We start from the raw sequence: 6,001 nt of genomic DNA, 5'->3' as shown, positions 1-6,001 counted from the left end.
TAATAGGAAAGTGTAATGTTAGTGCGAGTTTTACATGAATGGCGCTTGACAGCGTTGTGTGCGGAGCTGAAGGAATCTACCAATCACGGTGTGGTATATGGCTCTCGAGGGCCGGACAATGACGTCACTTGCGTGATGCAAACAGAGAAAGGTTCTAAATAAAGTATTCTATTTAAGTTACTTTGAATTTACAACCCCCTGGCGCTGCTTTGTACTGTTTTTGTATTTACTTTAATTATTATTTTCAACTGTTTGTTAATGTTGAAATTTATAAATAAAGGTTTATATAAAAAAAGGTTTTAAATAAAGTGGTCCTCGTGTAAAACTGGAGCCTCCGTGTTTGTTATTGTAACCGAGGGTTTATATATGTCGCCTATACTGTATGAAAACTACAAAATAACAAACACGGAGGATCTAGTTTTACACGAGGACCACTTTATTTCCTTTCTTTCAAAAACCTCCGCTTCACCCAACGTGTCACCCTTTCCGCTCTTAGGGCCTTCAAAATAAGAGCTCAAGGCATATACTGTATAACAGCTTATAACAGGAATTTAACATCACAAAGAGGCAAGCCCGTAAAAATAAGTTACATACCTCCCCTCCTACAAAAGCAAACGTCCTTGTTTCAACACAGCAACAGGATAAGTGCAAAAACAACACAGGCAGTTAAAACTAAAAACATAAACCTTTCCCCCCAAATAAACAGAGCCTCACACACACAACAACAACAACAACAACAACAACAACAACAACAACAACAACAACAAAAATGTAACCGAGGGTTTATGTATGTCGCCTATACTGTATAAAAGTACAAAATAATGTAACCTATTTTTATGGGCTTGCCTCTTTGTAATGTTAAGTTCCTGTTGTAAGTACCATTTACCATTTAAGCTGTTATACAGTATATGCCTTGAGCTCTTATTTTGAAGGCCCTAAGAGCGGAAGTGGTGACACGTTGAGTGGAGCAGAGGTTTTAAAAGGAAGGATATAAATTGGTCCTCGTGTAAAACTGGAGCCTCCGTGTTTGTTATTTTGTACTTTTATACAGTATAGGCGACATATATAAAAACCTCCGCTCCACTCAACGTGTCACCACTTCCGCTCTTAGGGCCTTCAAAATAAGGGCTCAATGCATATACTGTATAACAGCTTATAACAGGAACTTCCATCCATCCATCCATTTCCTACCGCTTGTCCCTTTTGGGGTCGCGGGGGGTGCTGGAGCCTATCTCAGCTGCATTCGGGCGAAAGGCGGGATACACCCTGGACAAGTCGTCATCTCATCGCAGGTAGAACAGGAACTTAACATCACAAAATGAAAGAGGCTCCGCCCCCTTCCGTCTTTCTTTGTGGACACGCCTACTTTGGTCATGTTCACTTTCATAATGTGTCTTCATGAAGAATGACAGACGTTTATCTTCATCTCAGGACAAAAGTAAACACTCCAAAAGTGTACTTCTCCAAAACACAGAAAAAGTACTTGATCATTTCTTCCTTTACTAGTACTTGACAAAGTCGCTTGGAAGTAGGAGTACATCAACACAAGTACCTTGCTAAAATTAACACTCTTTATTAAATTGCAGTATATTCACGTATTTGTTACGTAACATTCAAGTACAAAATGTAAATCAAACATACATTTAGTTATAACATTCTCTTTTTATTACATAATATCAACATTTATTTACATTCAGATATTTAATGATCACACATTCTGTTATTTATTACATTTATTGTTATTTATTCTTTGAAATTGAGCATTCATTCATGTATTCTCAACATGCATATATAAGTATTACATTGTTTTTATTGTACACAGTAGTCATTTTCTACCTTTAAGTACTTATTACTATGATTACTGTTAATAAGTGAAGGGAAAGCAGGTGCCTTGCCCAAGGACACATCGGCAGTGACTCAGATGGCAGAAGCGGGGATCGAACCTGGAACCCTCGAGTTGCTCCACCACCCGAGCCACGCTTTTACTTTCCCCATTAGCATATTATTACTACTATTATTACTAGTATTACCATTAAAATGTGTTTTTTCTTCAATCTTCATCTTGGGAGTTCTTGTCCTGCAGTGCAAATGCAAAGAAAAAGCAACAACAAAAATCCACCTTGTTTGTTATTTGTCAACGAAAGCAAAGAAAAAAAGTTATTTTTGCTGGTGTAAGAATAAAATGAAGACGTTTTATAAAATGTGTTTTCATTAAAAACAGTTAGAAACGTATTTTATTTTGGTGACAACAGACTGGACAACTTTGGTTCTGTTAGAACAAACATATAAAAATAGAAGACGGACATTCTTTACAGTATTTCTTTTTCTACAGTGACATGAAAGTAAACGATGTAACAACGTGGACTGGAGTACTACCAAAGTACAGTAGTACTACTAAAGAGAAACAAGTGGACTGCTATGTATGTATATATATATATATATATATATATATATATATATATATACATATATATATATATATATATATATATATATATACATACACATATATATATATATATATATACATATATATATATATATATATATACATATATATATATACATATACATATATATATATATATACATATATATATATATACATATACATATATATATATACATATATATACATATATATATATATATATATTAGTCACAGATGACCATGCTAATTTACGCTCTTGTGTCAGACACTTATTTCAATTTGATGTTTATTTTTTTATTTAATTTATTTTAAATGTTTTAAATTTTGTAATGGTACTTTAATTATTATTAAGTTTATTTTTTTTAAAATTTAAATCGTTTTGTCATCCTGTTTTAGTCAAATATTAGTAATAACTCTTCAGTTTTAATGAGTGTTGTAATTATACAATGCACATATTTAATGATAATTTTCACATTTGAACTTGATGTTTTGTTGATACGGTACATTCATGTTTGTTGACAACGCCTAGCATGGCTGTACAAGCCAATTCTTGAGTGACAGTCCCTGTTGCACTTAGTGCAAACATGTGTAGAGACTTCCTCCCGCTGTGCGATGGTATTTGCAGTACGTTTCCTCCTGTCTCTCTTCTCCTCTGCGAGCTGGCCTCTCCTCAAATCAGCCTCTGCGATACCTCGTCTCACCGCTTGATGCCAGACATTTCGGTTTTCCGCCTGTATCTCCCAGCTGTCTAGAGGAATATTACACGCCATCAGATCTCTCTTGCATGCGTCCTTGAACCGGAGGAAGGGACGGCCAACACGTCTGGAACCAGCAGCCAGTTGTCCATACATAATGTCCTTGGGCAGCCGTCCGTCCTCCATCCGCCGAACATGTCCCAGCCATCGAAGACGGCGCTGGCTAAGAAGAGAGTTCATGCTATGGATATTAGCACGCTGAAGAATGACACTGTGTGGAATATAGTCCTGCCAACCAATACCAAGGATACGTTTGATGCACCGCATGTGGAAAGCGTTTAGTCGACGCTCTTGTCTCATGTAAGTAGTCCAGGTCTCGCTTCCGTAGAGTAAAGTGCTGAGAACGCAGGCCTGATACACTCGGATCTTTGTATGTTGAGTAAGAGCGTTGTTTTCCCATACTCGCTTTGCTAGTTTAGCCATGATGGTATTTGCCTTTCCCAGCCTCCTGTCAAGTTCAACATCAAGCGAGAGTTTATTGCTGATTGTCGAGCCTAGGTATATAAAATGATCTACTACTTCTAAAGTGACACCATTCATCTTGATAGCAGGATTTGCAGCACCTTGAACACTGACATTGGTTTTCTGCAGGCTAACTGTAAGTCCAAACTGTTCACAAGCATTGGCAAAACAGTCACTTAGACATTGTAAGGCTTCTTTGGTGTTGGCAACAAGAGCAGCATCGTCTGCAAAAAGCATCTCTCGGATTAACACTGACCTCCTTTTGGTTTTCGCACGTAATCTTGCCAGATTGAACAATTTGCCGTCAGACCGTGTGTGTAGATAGACACCCTCAATGGATGTGTCAAAAGCGTAGGACAGGAGTATAGAGAAGGATATTCCAAAAAGAGTTGGTGCTAAGACGCAGCCCTGCTTGACACCACTGTTGATAGAGAAGGAGTCCGAACAAGATCCATCATACAAGACTGTTCCCTTCATGTTGGAATGGAAAGCAATCGACATGCTGAGTAGTTTTGGAGGACATCCAATCTTTTGTAGTATCTTGAATAGGCCCTTCCTGCTGACAAGATCGAAAGCCTTAGTTACATCTATGAACATCATGTAAAGAGGTTGACCTTGTTCTCTACTCTTCTCTTCAATCTGCCTGACTGAAAATATCATGTCGGTCGTCGATCTTCCAGCCCTGAAACCACATTGGGATTCAGGATAGATACGATCTGCAAGTATCTGTAGCCTGTTTAGGATTATGCGTGCATAAACCTTTCCAACAATGTTCAAGAGAGAAATTCCTCTATAGCTATTGCAGTCACTTTATTCTTCTAAAGTGACACAATAGTGGCATCACGCATGTCCTGAGGTACTCCTTCTTCCTCCCAGCAAAGACACAGTAATTGGTACAGCGGTTTAAGCAGGGCAGGCTTCCCTTGCTTGATAGCTTCAGGTGGAATGTTATCGTTACCTGGTGCTTTGTCAGATGGAAGTGAATCAAAGCTCTACCATTGTAGGCACTTCGTCGAGTTCATTCATAATTGGTAGCTCCTTCGTATAATTTAGAGCAGCATCAGAGACAGTTGTTTCACGGCTGTATAGTTCTGAGTAGTGCTCAACCCATCTGACCATCTGTTCTTCACCATTGGTAATCTTCTCCCCTAGCTGAGATTTAATTGGAGTAGTCCGTTTTACAGCAGGTCCTACTGCTTTCTTTATACCGTTGTACATGCCACGGATGTTACCAGATTCAGCACTCATCTGAATATCTTCGCAGAGCTGCTGCCAATAGTTGTTTGCACACTGTCTGGCAATGCGCTGTGTGGAACAACGAGTACTCTTGAGTGTTGCAAGTGACTGAGCATTTGGACATCTCTTGTATGCCAAAAATGCTTTGCGTTTGGCCTCATATATATATATATATATATATATATATATATATATATATATATATATATATATATATATATATATATATATATATACATATATATATATATATATATATATATATACACATATATATATATATCCATCCATCCATCTTCTTCCGCTTATCCGAGGTCGGGTCGCGGGGGCAGCAGCCTAAGCAGGGAAGCCCAGACTTCCCTCTCCCCAGCCACTTGGTCCAGCTCCTCCCGGGGGATCCCGAGGCGTTCCCAGGCCAGCCGGGAGACATAGTCTTCCCAACGTGTCCTGGGTCTTCCTCGTGGCCTCCTACCGGTCGGACATGCCCTAAACACCTCCTTAGGGAGGCGCTCGGGTGGCATCCTGACCAAATGCCCGAACCACCTCATCTGGCTCCTCTCCATGTGGAGGAGCAGCGGCTTTACTTTGAGCTCCCCCCGGATGACAGAGCTTCTCACCCTATCTCTAAGGGAGAGCCCCGCCACCCGGCGGAGGAAACTCATTTCGGCCGCTTGTACCCGTGATCATGTCCTTTCGGTCATAACCCAAAGCTCATGACCATAGGTGAGGATGGGAATGTAGATCGACCGGTAAATTGAGAGCTTTGCCTTCTGGCTCAGCTCCTTCTTCACCACAACGGATCGATACAGCGTCCGCATTACTGAAGACGCCGCACCGATCCGCCTGTCGATCTCACCATCCACTCTTCCCTCACTCGTATATATATATATATATATACTAGTGATGGGTTGATGAGGCGTCATGAAGCGTTTTGACACATTGCAAAACTGTATTGATACTGTGTCGATACTGTGTGACTAAATACTGACATCTGCTGGACATTAAAAATCCCTACAGGCAACCTATGGACCGACTCAACTGACACTGATTTTATGACCTAGTATATACAATAATATAAACCAAGTCATTGTATTTCATTTAGGATTATTTCATATCT

The sequence above is a fragment of the Nerophis lumbriciformis genome, unplaced genomic scaffold (genome assembly GCF_033978685.3).
Source record: "Nerophis lumbriciformis unplaced genomic scaffold, RoL_Nlum_v2.1 HiC_scaffold_65, whole genome shotgun sequence".
NCBI lineage: Eukaryota > Metazoa > Chordata > Actinopteri > Syngnathiformes > Syngnathidae > Nerophis > Nerophis lumbriciformis.
The sequence above is the reverse complement of the archived record's forward strand: the minus strand, read 5'-3'. Positions refer to the sequence as shown.